Below are 15455 nucleotides of genomic sequence, written 5' to 3'. Positions count from 1 at the left end.
CTGAGAATAAATGACATGGATGCTTTAAGCTGTGTGCAGAGATCTTACTGTGTGACTCTGGTGGATACCATTCAGATTGCCCACAATCATAATCCTAATCATCATTACAAAAAACTCAAGAGTCTATCTAATCACATTAGATTTTCTGTCCAGCAAAATTACAATATAATAGTCTCTCTGCAGCACTGACTGATGTCACAAAGGAACGAGTTTTATTGCTACAGATTCCAAATGTGTTTTCAGCAGATTTTTCTGAGGAGTGGGAAGAAGCAAGATTCCATGAATGAATGTGTTCCAGGAGAGCTTCTCATTTCATATTTATTTGAAATTAAGTTTAGTATTATAACTGCTGTTCTTCTACAAATGATGTCATTTTTTTCCCTAAAATGTAAGTGTTTCAATATTACAATGATGGAATTATTTCAGCATTCCACTTGTGATCACTTATGCATTACGTATTGGCTGATTAAACTGGTGGTTCTATAGGAAGACATAAAGGCATATGAAACGTGCACATCCAAGAAACATCAAAAATAGAGTGAAGTGATAAAAATTTCATCCTGCTTTCAGAAAATTGAAAGAAACTCATTGAAATTTGTGTAATTGAAGGTTATTTCCTCTCCCAGTTAGTTGTCTTTATTTGCCGTCACCAATAAACTAGCAGTAACTCATATTAACCATAGATGACAGTAGGATTCTGGATTTTTTTTTCTGAGCATTGTCCTAAGTTTACCCAAGAGAGATTACTGTTAGTACCTTAGTGCCTTAGAATTTATTCACAGTGCTGGGATGTGTTCTCAAATCCTCTAGGAAAAAGGGCTTCAAAATATGCTTTCCCTGTCCCTCTTGTTGAGAGTTCTTTTCTTGTGAGCCAGTAGGAAGTAGCATCAACAAATCTGTGCTCTTTGATAACTGGCACATAGAGGATCCCTGTCCATTCTGGTCCCCGCTGACTCAGGAGAAAGGAGATGACAGGGGGTGGTGTCTTGGGCGGACCATTCGTGCTCAGGCTGTGTGCTGAACACAGTTCCTGGGCAGCCATCATTTGTAAGCTACCTTTTCATTGGAAAGCAGACCTTCATCTTTGGCATGTGGCTCTATTATACTAAGCAACTCACAAATCTGGTGGAGAAGCGCCTCAAACTTTCTTTGAATGGTTGTGTTCCACAGTCATAGGTGGTGTTCAGAAAACCTGCATGAGAGCAGTAATCACACTCTATTTAGTGGCGGTGGTGTGTCCTGAAAAGCTTACATGGATAAGCCATGTGTAGCCCCTAAAGCAATGTGCCACAGTAACAGAAAACATCAGTAGTCATAACAGTGAAGTACTTGATGGATTCTCTCTCAGCTTCCTAATTATGAAGCTTATATTTTACAACAAGTTGAGGTCTTTTTTTTTTTTTTTCTGAGGAAGATTCACCCTGAGCTGCCATCTGTTGCCAATCTTCCTCTATTTTGTATGTGGGTCACCACCACAGCATGGCCACCGACAAGTGGTATAGGTCCACACCTGGGAAGCAAACCCAGGCCACCAAAGCAAAGCATGCCAAACTTAACCACTAGGCCATGGGGCCGGCCTCTGATATCTTTTTTTGAAGACTTATTATTTCTCTCAGCATGAAGACATGCCATGTGAATAATTTACATAGTCATAGGAGGTAAGGTTTTAGTTTTATCTTGTTTTTAAGTTAGATATCATTCAGATCTAGCCTTACTAGCAGGCTTTGGTCTAAGATGTGATCAAAGGAATGCACCAAAATCCCCTGCCTCAAAATACCTCTCTTTATTACCATCTGAAATCTACAGTTAGAGATTGTCTTTCAGACTACACCCTCAAGATTCATTTATTAAAATAAAAGGACACCAGAAATCGGTAAACAATAAAATTCTTCCTTAGCTCAATTCAAAAACATGCACTGAGCATCTCTTAGTTATCAGAAACTCTATGGGCCCTAGGAATCAAGGTTGGATATATATTCACTTCTCTTTCAAGGAGATGACATGAAGTTTATGCTGGATCTTGGGAATAAGAGGAGAAGTAGGTCCGTGCTTGGAAAGACGAGTGCAGAGAAAACAGGTTTTACTTCCCTTGCAATTTCAATAAGAAATAAACTCAGTTACATTTGGCTAAGCTGTGCACTTGACAGCTGCTTGTCATAATATGTCATTTGACTCATAATATGCTTTGTGTACATTTAACAGTGAGCTTAGACATAAAAAGAACAAGGGAATGACAAAAAAAATTCCCACTCTTAGGATTACATAGCAGTTATTTAATGTTTAGAGGCTTATGAGAATATACAAAATAGATAATATTTAAGGATGACCCCGCTATCAAGCCATATTGCCAGATACCATAAACAGATATAAATTGTCAGAGCAGCATAAGTACACAGTGACCCTGTGTTCAACTAAGCACAGCGTTCACTAGCATAGTTAACCTTTGACTATAGCAGTAAATTAATGCAGATCTCGAAAAAATACTCCTATGCAAAAATCACTCTGGAAACACTGATGCATAATAATAAAAGACTAAGAGCAACTTGACCTCCAAAGCTTATGGCCAGGGGAGGTATCACATAGTGTTGGACTAGGGAGGAGCATATGTTCATTAGGAAGGTTATTGAACACTAGACCTCTTATATTTTCTGGTTAAATTCTGCCACAGCCCAAGAACAGCAACTTGTGTTATAAAGACAACAATGTCAGGTGTTCCAAGCTATTTTAGTAACACCCCTTTATTACTGAAAGTGCCTCCGGTAAATGCCCAAATTGCCTATTTGCACTAAATAAAATGTCACTTTGTGAATAAATTAGACATTTTATGCTACCTTCTGTACGTCTAATGACATCCGTTGTAATATAATGTTTGCTTGTCTCTAGAGGCTGGCTCTAGAAATCAGCTTGCACCTGTGGCTTTGGGGAGATATTAAGTAGTGCGTTTTTGTACTCACTTCCCCTGGCAGAATGTCACTGATATTCAAGGAAAGACTCAAAAAATATTACCAGAGTATTTCTCAATATACCTCTAGGGCTTAAAGTTTTGAATTTACATGGACCTTTTGACATGTCGTGGTCCCTGTCCAACGGGAGTTACTAGCAGCTTGTAGTTCAGACTCTTCACCTTGATCTGCCTATGAACAACCAGAATCAGATTAATTCTGTGTGCTTGGCATAAGCATGACTAACTCGACCATTTCAGAGTGGTCTGGCTTTGCATTAAGCTGTTGTTGCCTCTACCTTTGAAACAACTCAATTTCTACTTTCCTTTTCTATGCACCTCGATTCCAAACAAAAACCATAAGTTTAGCATGGCCACCAGAGGGGGAGGATGCATCTGCAGTGTATAGTGATCGAAATAACTCCTCAAACTTGCACAATTTATCTACATCTCATGTCACTATGTTGGCATCTAAAAAAGTCCCTTCTAGTGGCTTTCTTGACCCTATATATACCAAAACACCAAAGTTGTGAGCTGATTTTTTTGAAATATGTCCCCTTCAAAGAATGGTCCACATAAAACTCTTACACAAAAATGTAAGGTATAAAGCATTTGCATTTAGCATTTCTTATCTTCTTGTTTTGTTTGATTTGACAAGAACTGGTAAAAGTGAGGACCCAGGTAAATGATGCCCTAATGACTCTTATCATCTAAAGGAGAGAGAAATTATGAAAATAGTTAGAGCTGTTCTCTGGCATACTTGACTCTATAAGAATTATGAATAATTCTAACAATTGCGAACATAAATTGAGTATTTACCACGTGCCAGTAATTATTCAAGGCATTTCACATGAATTATCTCTTTGAGTATTTACAACAACCCAATGAGATAGGTAAGGTTGCTATCCAAATTTTTCAAAAGAAGAAAAAATTTGTACTTTAACAAGCCAAATCAAAATTAGGACTAGCCATCAAATTAAGTCATATAAATTTGCATTAGAAATTCCCTTTAAATTGAGGAATTGTACAGTATGTTATTTATAAACATAAGTGGTGGAGTAAGAGAATCTTAGTTTGATTACCTTCTTTGCCACTAACGTATAGTTGATATTATGTATCAGTCAGGATTTTTTCTGTTGTCATTGAGAGAATAACACAGGCTTATACACACCCAAGCATTAGGAGAAGAAAAATTTATTCCTCATATAACTAAAATTGACAGAGTAATGTAGTTTTAAGGCATGATTAACTTCAAGATTTTGACAAAGTCACCAAGACCCAGTCTCTTTCTATGTTCCAATTCTCTTCTCCTTTCTATTGATTTCATTTTTAGGCTCCACGTGGTGACATGACGGGGGCTAGTGGTTCTGATCCTAAATGCTCCCAAGTTCAAGCTCAGTGGAAAAGAGAGCTCTCATGGCCTAATAGTTTGAACAAAAGTCTTACGTCTGATAGATGCATCCGTGAGCCAATAACTGAGGCGAGGGAAATGGAATACATTGATCAGACAGGCATAAGTCTCGGTTACATGTTCTTTCCTGGAGCTCCAACTTAAGCACATACAATAAGAGTGGATGATGAGTGGCTCACCAGTGGAAAACTGGAATGCTCTTATTGGAAGAAAAAGTGAGATGGGGATAGGTGAATTGATTCTGAGCATCAGAAACAACAGATGTCCAATACAGCTTTGGAGAGTCTCTTCATCTCTCTCAGCATCATTTTCTTATCTGTAAAATGGGGCAATAATAACTACCTCATAAATTTGTGAGAATCCAAAGAGCTAATATATGTGAAGTACAAGGTGCAATACCTAGTTATTTGGCTTCTCTCTTTCTTTCTTTTTCTCTTCCTTTGTCTCCTCTTATCCTTCATTTTAATTTTTTATTTCTTTTTATGTTTCTTTGTCATCTTCTTTTATCATCATCATCACCATCATATTCATAAATTATTTACCACTGGATTTGGCCCAGGGCAAAAACTCCCTATGGAAGAAGATGGCCCTTCCCGAAGGATCTGAGCAGAGCAAACCTGATGTTAGCTTATCATATGATTGCTGAAAGTCAAGCTCCTCAAAAGAGGCATCCTGGGTCCCAGCTGAATATCGCTTCTAAGTCGATTTTCAGATTGCCTGAAGAACAATGTACACATAATGCTGGATTTGGGGATCATGTGGTCCTCTGTGAAATTCATATTCTGTTTTTAATTGTTACTTCTTTCCACTGTCAAGTCTCCCTATCTTTGAATAGCAACCAGATAAAAATGTTCCATTGTCCCTTATAAATTAGAAAAAAGAGTGAACCCCAACCTAACACACGCATCTCTCTTAGGCTTTCATTGCACATTAACATGAAAATAATACATTTTGTGATTTATAGCAAAATTATAGAAGACAGTCATGTTCCCTGTCTTTGTCTCTCATTGGATACATCATATAAGCCATGCTTTATTACCAATCCCTAAATGATGTGATTGGATTATAAATGCTAAAATGCACAACTTCATCCTTGCAAAATAGCTACCTGATTAGTAAAAATATTCTGCAGTCACCACATTTCCTAAACATCAAAGCTCGGCATACAGTTCAGTTCAAATTGACAAGCATACAATAAGTGTCTGCTTAACTTTCCTTAATTTCCAAAATAAAATCCTGGGGTAGAGACTTACTGGTCCAGGAGAGATCAGTTGCACATCCCAGGACAAATTAATATAATCCCAGAGAGGTAGAAAAAGTGACATTGCATCAATTTACTCTTCCCATAGTAATCATGGGGATGGGTTGAAAGCACAGTTCCAAAAGAAATGGGGACTAGACAAAGAGAACAATGTTCTATATTTACTCCCAATACAAACCTCTCAGAACAGTTAAACTATATGTATTTTTTCAGCCTTATTGAGGTATAATTGACAAAATTACAATATTTAAAGTGTACATCATGATGATTTGATATACATATACATTATGAAAGGGCTCCTCCCATCTAGTTAATTAATGTATATATGAATATTTAAGTTTATATACATGTTTATAATATATATGTATATGTATGTATATAATTTATCATATATGTAATCATATATGTATATATGTATATATAATCATATATGTGTATATAATTTTAATACAATACTGTGTTATCAGCTCTAGGCACCATGTTTTATGTTAGATCCTCAGATCTTATTCATCTTATAGCTGAAAGTTTGTGCCCTTTTACCAACCTCTCCCTGTTTTCCCCACTCCCTAGCCCTTGACAACCACTTTTCTACTCTCTGTTTCTATGAGTTTGACTTTTTTAAAAAAAGTCTACATATAAGTGATACTATAAAGTATTTGTCTTTCTCTGTCTGGCTTATTTCCCTTAGCATAATGCCCTCAAGACCCATCCATGTTGTTGCAAATGGCGGGATTTCCTTTTTTCTCATGATTGAATAATATTCTAGTGTGTGTGTGTGTGTGTGTGTGTGTGTCTATCCCATTTTCTTTATCCATTCATTCCTTGACAGACATTTAGGTTTTTTCCATATGTTGGCTATTGTGAACAATGCTGCAGTGAACATAGGGGTGCCGATATCTCTTCGATACCTTGTTTTCATTTCCTTTCCATATATACCCAGTAGTGAGATTGCTGGATCATATATGGTCAGTCTGTTAATTTTTTTTTTCAGTGAGGAAGATTGGCCTTAGGCTAACACCTGTTGCCAATCTTCCTCTTTTTTTTGCTTGAGCCAGAGTTGCCCTGAGCTAACATCTGTGCCCATCTTCCTCTATTTTGCATGTGGGACGCTGCAAGAGCACAGTTTGATGAGTGGTGTATATCTGCCCCCGGGATCTGAACCTATGAAGCTGGGCTGCTGAAGTGGAGCATGCCAAACTTAACCACTATGCCATTGGGCCAGCCCCTATTCTTAATTTTTTGAGAATCCTCCATACTGTCTTTCATAGTGACTGCACCAATGTACATTTCCACCGACAGTGCACAAGGGTTCCCTTTTCTCCACATCCTCACCAACACATTGTCTCTTGTCTTTCTGGTGATAGCCATTCAAACAGGTATGAGGTGATATCTCATTGTGGTTTTGATTTGCATTTCCCTAATGATTAGGGATATGGAGCATCTTTGCCTATACTTGTTGGCCAGGTATACATCTTCTTTCTATATATATCTTCTTTGAAAAGATGTTTATTCAGTTCCTCTGCCCATTTTTTAATCAGATTTTTTCTTTTTTTTTCTGCTATTAAGTTGTGTGTTCTTCATATATTTTGGATATTAACCCCTTATAAGACATTTGATTTGCAAATATTTCTCCCATTCCATAGGTTGCCTTTTCATTTTATTGATGGTTTCCTTTGCTGTGCAGGAGTTTTTTAGTTTGATGTAGCTCCACTTATTTTTGTTTTTGTTTTCTTTGCTTTTGGTGTCAAATCCAAAAAATCGTTGCCAAGACCAGTGTCAAAGAGCTTGCCCACTATGTTTTCTCCTAGCATTTTTATGGTTTCAGATTTAAATGTAAGTGTTTAATCCATTTTAAGTTAATTTTTGTGTGTGGTGTAAGATGGGATCCAGTTTCATTCTTTTGCATATAGCTGTCCAGTTTCCCCAGCACCACTTATTGAAGAGACTGTCCTTTTTCCATTGTATATCCTTGGTCCCTTTGTCATAAGTTAATTGACCATATATGCATGGGTTTATTTCTGGGTCTCTATTCTGTTTCATTGATCTATGTGTCTATCTTTATACTATTATCATACAGTTTTGATTATTATAACTTTGTAAAATAGTTTGAAATCAGGAAATATGGTACTAAACTATATTTTTCTTGTCCTGTTAAAACAACACTTAATCTTCATGTAGAGTTATTCATTCAGGGATCAAATAATCATCTAGAATTACCTCAAAAGGAATTTATTTAATTCTAAGATTTTATGAATTTTAAGTAGTTGTGGGTTTTCTTTGAGGGGAGAGAGTCTTGAACAAAATGTACCACCTTCCTTTCCATATATCTAAAAGCCCCATCTTTCCATTAACAATCAGTTCAACTTTTCCTTCCTCAAGCTTCTCTAGCTAGTAATGTGGAGCACAAATACCATATTAACTTTTTAATTATTTTTTGAATGTCTGTGTCCTACCCTCTGAATTGGATTATAAATTGAAGGAAAACAGTGTGTTCCATTCTACTTTCTATCCTTGACGTTGAGGCAGAATCTTGTGTAAAAATTTTTCTTTAGCCGCAGCAATTGTTGGAAATAATAATAGTGACTGTATGTTGAGCTTCACCTATGTGCTGTGAGCTGAGATGAGTATTTCATACTTACTCATATATAAGCCTCAAGAAATACCAATGAGACAATTATTATTATCTCTGCTGTAAAACTGAGGCTTAAGAGTGATAAATGTATCTATCCAAGAGGGCATATGGAACTCCAGAGTCTGTTTCTTCTTTAATCTCCAAGGTCTATCATTATTTACCTATTAAATCTTAAAGTCTTTGGATATGTTTCTTCACAATGAGAAAACAGTGCATTTGTAAACATTTCTGCATTGAGGGGTATAAAATTCTTATATCACAACATATTTTTAGGCCCAGACTGAACCCCTCACATCAAGGCCCTGCTATGAACTTCTTTAATTGTCTCCAAATATCAGTATTAGTGCACTTACTTTGTCATCTGTTGAGTACCTGCTAAACTGTGAACAAATGATGGATAAATATTATGGTTTTTTTTTCTCAGTTCTTGGTACAGTGCCTGACATATCAGAGCTGGTGCTGAATGGATAATGTTTACATATATAAATATAAGAATGAATGAATCAATCAATCAATCCATGTATCTGTCCATAAGTGCAACAACGAATGAAGAAGAGTTCAGATGGTGCTAAGAGCATCACCTTTCTGGCTTGAGTAAATAGTAGCAAGAAGTGTCTTTCCTAGGTTCTCACCACCTTGGGCCTTTGTAGAATGCTGCACAAAACACTCTTTAGGGCTGATTGCCAACATACTCCTGCCACCACAGTGCCAAAATTCCTTAACTTGCATTTGTTAATACCTTATTTCTTATTTACTCTACCTAAAAATATAGCTTAATATGAATTTATGTACCTGAATCCTGAGTTTTGCCATTGGCAATGAACATTTTCATGTGACATAAACAAATGGGAATATTTAAATAAGCAACAGATTACCTGGCAGTGAAGTGTGTCCACCACTTGTAAAGCAGGGGCCAAACCAACATCTGCTGACATTGATTTAGTGGATTAAATTCAACAAGAGTTGCCAGAGTTTACACATGTGCCCTTGCTCAAGAAGCACATGGAGCTATCTGCGTACCAGCAGTCCTGGACCATGTAATGAAAGAAGGATCACGAAACTCATGGAGTTCACTCAAGACCGCTAATACACTCATCTCTGCAATGGAGGATGCAGAAGATCCACTGTGGCCTTTCTAACTCTTTAAAGTCGTCTCCCCCAAATAGTTATAAGTTCTGTTTTACTTACTCCAGCCTTAAGAATCTGAAATATAACTGAAAATATCATTACCCTTTTAATGAGTTTTTTGGTTTCTACTTTGACAACTGTTTTTCTCAGTAACAGTATTTTAATGTATCTGAAAAGCGCAGGGTAAGTCACCTTACCTTATCTTACTAGATGGATGATCCATTTATTTTTATTTGTGTGTTTGCTTTATTTTTGCTTAATATGCAGTTACCATAACCTAACCCAAAGCCTGAAATGTTTCAGATTATTCAAAAGAAAGTTTGAATATTCCATGAGTTAATAAATGTGGCCCAGTAATCTCATCCATAAAATAAGGATGCTATTTTTCTCACCATTTTATATTTGTACATGTGTGTATAAAAACTTACATATATTTATAAAATAGCTATTGCCTGATTATGCATAATACAAAATTTATGTCATGCTATAATCCATCTCTATGTATTTGACCTCCCACCAAGTAGAAGAAAAGAAAATTACACGGAGCAACAGTGCAATATAAATAAATAATATATAGTATTAATGTATTACCATTACTAGAGAATAAAACTTACTTATTTCCTCATCATCCAGCCTAGATTGATATGAATTCATCAAAAATAAATACAATATGACCCTGATATTTCTTCCTGCTGCTTCTCTCTCTCTCTCCCTCACACACACACAAACACACACACAAACACACACACATGCACACACACACACATGCACACACACGCACACACGCACGCACACACAGAGCTTGCTTATACAGGGTTGGTTGGCAGCTAGATTCAACCTAAAGCAAAGTTTTTATAAATCAATATCTTTAGGAAATTTAAAATGTTTTAACATTTAATCCAAAAAATATATGGAAAAAATCTGTTGGATACACTGTATGACTTGTTGCTCTCATCTTATAATCACAGCCAGAACTTCATTAGGGAATTAGCTAACTGTTCATTTGGCAGTGACTTCCTGTTTGAGTAGTATAAGAGAAAGACTCTCAGGATGTTGTAATTTCTATCCTTTTGCTGATAGATATACTTGCTGTCCGCATAACTGGTTTATTCCAATAGATGCTTTCCTCGGAGACCATGTAGTCACGGAAAATATCACCCAATTTCCTTCCAAGAACTGTTGGGAGGCTTAATCAAGAAATGCTCGTGAGGGGCACTGGGGAGGGAAGTGCTCTCCAGCAGCATAGAGAAATGGTTATTATTGGAATTAGTCTTTAAAAAAATCTCTAATCATCATCCAAAGAAGATGAAGAGAAGAGGGAAAAAAATCCTAGACAAATTAGCAAAACATAAAATTTGACCAAAATTTCTGAATACATTTTGTCTTTAACTACAGAACAAATGATTTTCCTTCCTTTTAATGTTAGTAGCCACTGAGGGTTTAATTGTTTAAATTAATTTTTAGAACAAAAAGAAAAAAGGTTAAAATTAAGAGTTCGAACTTTATTTATTCTATGCTTCTACAATTCTAAATTGCCTCTAATTTCCTTCTTTACACATGCAGTGTAGGAATGGTTGTTTTTCACAGACCTTGCTTTTTCACTAATTAGTTGCCAGAATTAAGTTTGCAATTACCCAATTGAAATATTTTAAGAAAAATGTGTCATGTATCAGATAAATAATTGAAGTGCATAATTTGAAGAGAAACTTGGACCCTGTCTAGTATGTTCTAATAAAATTTTGGATCTTTGTTGCAAGTGAGAGCTATCTGACTCAAACTAACTTAAGCAAAAATATAGATTTATTATAAGGATATTTAGGTCATTCATGAATCTCAAGAACAAGAACATGGGTGGCCTGAAGAATTGCTAAAACAACAAACTCTAACATATTTGGGTCTTGCTTTTCATATCTCATCTCTTCTCTCCACTGCTCAGGGTCAGTCTTTTCTTTCTCTCTGTAAAAGGGTTTTCTGTGCTTCATTGGTTCTTGCTGAAGGAAACATAGTTGCCAGGAATAGCATCTCATATTCTACTTTCTCTGAAAGAGACCAACACACATTCTCTGTTTCAGTTCCAGAATTCCTAGGGAGGGACTCATCATTCCAGCTCAGGTTAGATGCCTCCTTTTAACTGGTCAACTGTAGTTAGTCAATGGGGTCCCACTGTAACTGACCTGACAGTTCTTAAAATAACCATGTGGATGGAGTCAAAATTGAGGGGCAATTTCCATACAAAAGTGCTTAGTAGACAATTCTGTAAGGACCTACCCTGTACATTCAAAAGTTAATATTATATAAAATAGGGAAACAAATCATATAATTAAACAATATTACATTTAACCTTGTAAAAATAACTTGATCTAACTAAATCCCCAAAATATGAGTCGAAGTTCAGTAAATAACCAACTGGATAAGACATTATCACCACACACAAGGATAATTTACCAAAAGAAAAACTCAAACCTATTGATGGATAGTATACCCCTTAGCTCAAGTATATACTGAATATTGAATCTATGGAAACCCTTGTGCTAGGAACTGAGGATACAGTGATGAACAAGACAGTCTAGTGGAACGAGTACACATTAACAGATAATATACAGTATTGCGGAAAATGCAGTGATGGAAACACCTACAGGTTATCATGGGAATACTAAGGAGGAACAAAGCCCTGTCAGGAGTAAGGAACAATCATAAATGGCTTCCCAAAGGAGTCAACCCCTGAACCAGATCAACAAAGAGAAGTAAAATTTATGCAGACAAGAAATGGAAAACAGGAAGGGAGTGGTCAGCAGGGGCCAGATGATGGAGGAGCTTGCAAACCCAGCTAAAGAGCTTGGATTTTTCTGAAGGTCCCTAAGAAGAGAGCATGGCAGTGGCATGATCAGATTTTGTTGAGAACTAGGCCCAAGTTACAATTCCTATAAACACAGTCCCAGAGAATTGGTTTCTAAGTAACTTCTCAAGTAATCAAGTAATTAAGTAAGCTAGGCTAATTTTGTGAAAAAGGTAGTCCAGCGCATTCTGTCATGTCCTAATTATATAACATCCCTGTCCCACACACTTCTGCAGGTGGAAAAAATCTGCTGGTTGCAAGAAACAATTGTGTTCAACCAAAGTAATCAACAGAATTAACTATTTGGACATATTTTTCTTCCTTGCTTTAAGAATTCAGAACACTTTACCACATTCCCTTCTTGCATATCACTCATCCCACCAGATCTAGGCTTTCAGTTACCGTCAGGCTAAATTGCCTGCCTTCCCCTGCCTCTCCTCAGCATAACGTCATTTGAATTTGCTCATGGGAATTTTCAAGTCCAGGACAGACTCTTTCTCCCTATCTGCCAGAATCTATAGTTCTCATTATTACAGACTCAGTTTGAAGCCATGCCTCCTGGGGCTGCTCATTACATTAGATAGGGGATATGTGGGACACTCCTTCTGTCAATCCCAACCATCTCTTCTATAGCTTTCATGATACACGAATGCTTTTTTGTTCCTAAGATTTTTGTGTATGCATTCTTCCTAACATACACAAAGCAAAAGCCTCAAAGCACTATATGTCCCCTCTAAAATGTTTAAGTTGAATGATACTAAGTTTAATTACAGGAACAGCAAATGGATATTGTCTTCTTTCCTATGTGCATGTTTTGTGTGAGTTTCACAAACATTTCACACAACAAAAATAGCATTTCTATCGCCACCTTGTAAAAGGAGATTATATCCTGGAACAATATTAAAATCACAATCCCAGGAAACTCATCATTTCCCAATAATAAAATGTATTGGCTTTAAGCTGTAGCAAGTCATGAGAAATTGGTCCATGAAATCAAGGCATAATAATTTAATGAAACTCTATCTAAAACTTTTAAAATATATATAAGAACTAATTATCTGTTACTTGTCCTCAATGGTCGATTTGCTTTAGCTAGCACCTGGGCCTCTTATTTGGCAAAGAAAGAAATAAAATGCCGGTTTAAAAAAGCTTTTATCGTTCTATTTTTCAAATTCAAGTTTTCCATATTGTAGAAAGGATTCCTGTTCATATATGCTGTATTTGTGCTGGGCCTTTCTCAATATAATAATGAGAGGCATCCATTTACTAAGAAATGCAACTATCTGTCATTTAATAAAAGTACTTGCTAAATAATGTCTATAACTATTTAATTTTTTCTTAGATTCTAGTTATAAGGTAGGTCCCAAGCAATTACTATTTATTTATCGATTGACATTAAGAATGTCTTCAGAACTCCTGTCCTAGGTTGTGTATGTGTGTGCACCCTCCATCCTCGTAGCACCTTCCAGTACTCAGTCCTCTAAACTCCTTCTTGAATCTATTTCACCCTCTCCAGACTTAGCTCCTCCTGCTATTATTCTCCCAACCCTCATCCATGCTTTGTTCTCTTTTCTCCTATCCAAATCTACACTTCATATTTACCATACATTTAATGTTTTATTCCGATCATATAACATATTTGCAATTTAATAAGAATTTCCTAAAAGTTCAGTTTCAACCTTCAGTCTTGTGCTGTTTGAGTGACAATGAGGTGCAATGGAAGAAACATTAGAGAAAGAGGAACAAAACCCATTTCCTGTCTGCATCTTTGATGCGAGGTTTAGAAATATTTCTCACAACAAAAAGATCATTGCTTTTGCCATCTTGTAAAATGTGATTGTGTTTTGAAACAATATTAATATCACAATCTCAGGAAACTCATCAATTGTCACACTTATGAGCTGGATGACCTAAGGCAAGGCGTTCATCCTCTCTAGGATTGTTTCTTCCTTTAGACTAGATCAATGGTTTTACAAATGTGCTTGTTTCTTTTTTTTAAAAAAATAGACTTTATTTTTTACAGGAGTTTTAGGTTTACAGCAAAGTTGAGTGGAAGATACAGAGATTTCCCATATACCCGTTGCTCCTACACATGGGTAACCTCCCCTATTATCAGCATCCCCTACCAGAATGGTACATTTGTTACATTTGAGAAACCTGCATTGACACATCAGTATCACTCAAAGTCCACAGTTTACACGAGGGTTCACTCTTGATGTTGTACATTTTATGGATTTGAACAAATGTATAATGACATGTATCCGCCATAATACTACCATACAGAGTAGTTTCACTGCCCTAAATATTCTGTGTTACAAACATGTTTCTTGTCTTTGTTTTTTAAAATTCTTTGTTGTTGTCTTCATTTTTTGTTTTTGAGCTAGAGTAGCTCCCTCTCTTTGTTTCTATTTTTAAAAAAATTTTCAGTTGAATCTGAATGTTTAAAGTAAAAAAAATAAGAGAATGACTGTAATGAATAAAGAGGTTGAATGCTTAAAAGCCTGCCTCCTGGGATCCATCTCCCCACATCACCCCAAACTCCTCTTCATGCTGGTCAAAGAGACCATTGTGAATTCACAGGAACGTAATCTGAGTGTCACTGCTAACCCACTCTTTCATTCAATGAAACATAACTGGGATAGACGTGGGAAAGTGATCACTTGTTCACAATGGTGCCACTTTAACACATTCTCATGGTAGCTGTTAAGACAATGGCTGGTTAGCACAGCAGCCAGTGACAGGCTGATCAACAGGCCATCAGATCCATACAAAAGATACTCAAATGCTGACACTATGTGTGTGCTGGCTAACTGCCCCACAGACACACAGACAACCAACAAGTGCCACAACTCTCCCAACCTAGACTCTGGACTCTAGTTCCCCCACTCCCACAGTGTTAGAATCTATTCTATCATCTGTCCTGTTCCAATCCTTCTTAGTTTCCAAAGCTGGGAGCTGCAAGTGGAATATATATGCTATTTGGAGACCTGGATCTACCTCCATGATCTGGACCTTCAAGTAACAGAAAATTTGTCTTTCCATCATAAGAATGCAACCACCCAAATAAGAATGCTGAAAGAAAGTCATGCCGTTAAGAGACACTGAGACATTCAACAGCCAGAAGTCCATATAGATTTTACTATTCTTGTTTAGTAAATATAATCTGTGATTCATTCTTAAAAGCATTTGCCTAGACCTCATGGCTTTTGGAAAGTCAAGCTTGATGACAGATGCTGAGTACTTATG

The 15455-nt window shown here is 36.5% G+C and overlaps 1 long non-coding RNA gene across 1 annotated transcript in view; it reads left to right on the top strand.

Moving 5' to 3' along the window:
- Positions 1-15455, top strand: part of LOC123288754 (uncharacterized) — a 2093166-nt gene that overhangs the window by 1646177 nt on the left and 431534 nt on the right. The gene's annotated exons all lie outside the window — the stretch shown is intronic.

The sequence above is a fragment of the Equus asinus genome, chromosome 9 (genome assembly GCF_041296235.1).
Source record: "Equus asinus isolate D_3611 breed Donkey chromosome 9, EquAss-T2T_v2, whole genome shotgun sequence".
NCBI lineage: Eukaryota > Metazoa > Chordata > Mammalia > Perissodactyla > Equidae > Equus > Equus asinus.
The sequence above is the reverse complement of the archived record's forward strand: the minus strand, read 5'-3'. Positions and strand labels throughout refer to the sequence as shown.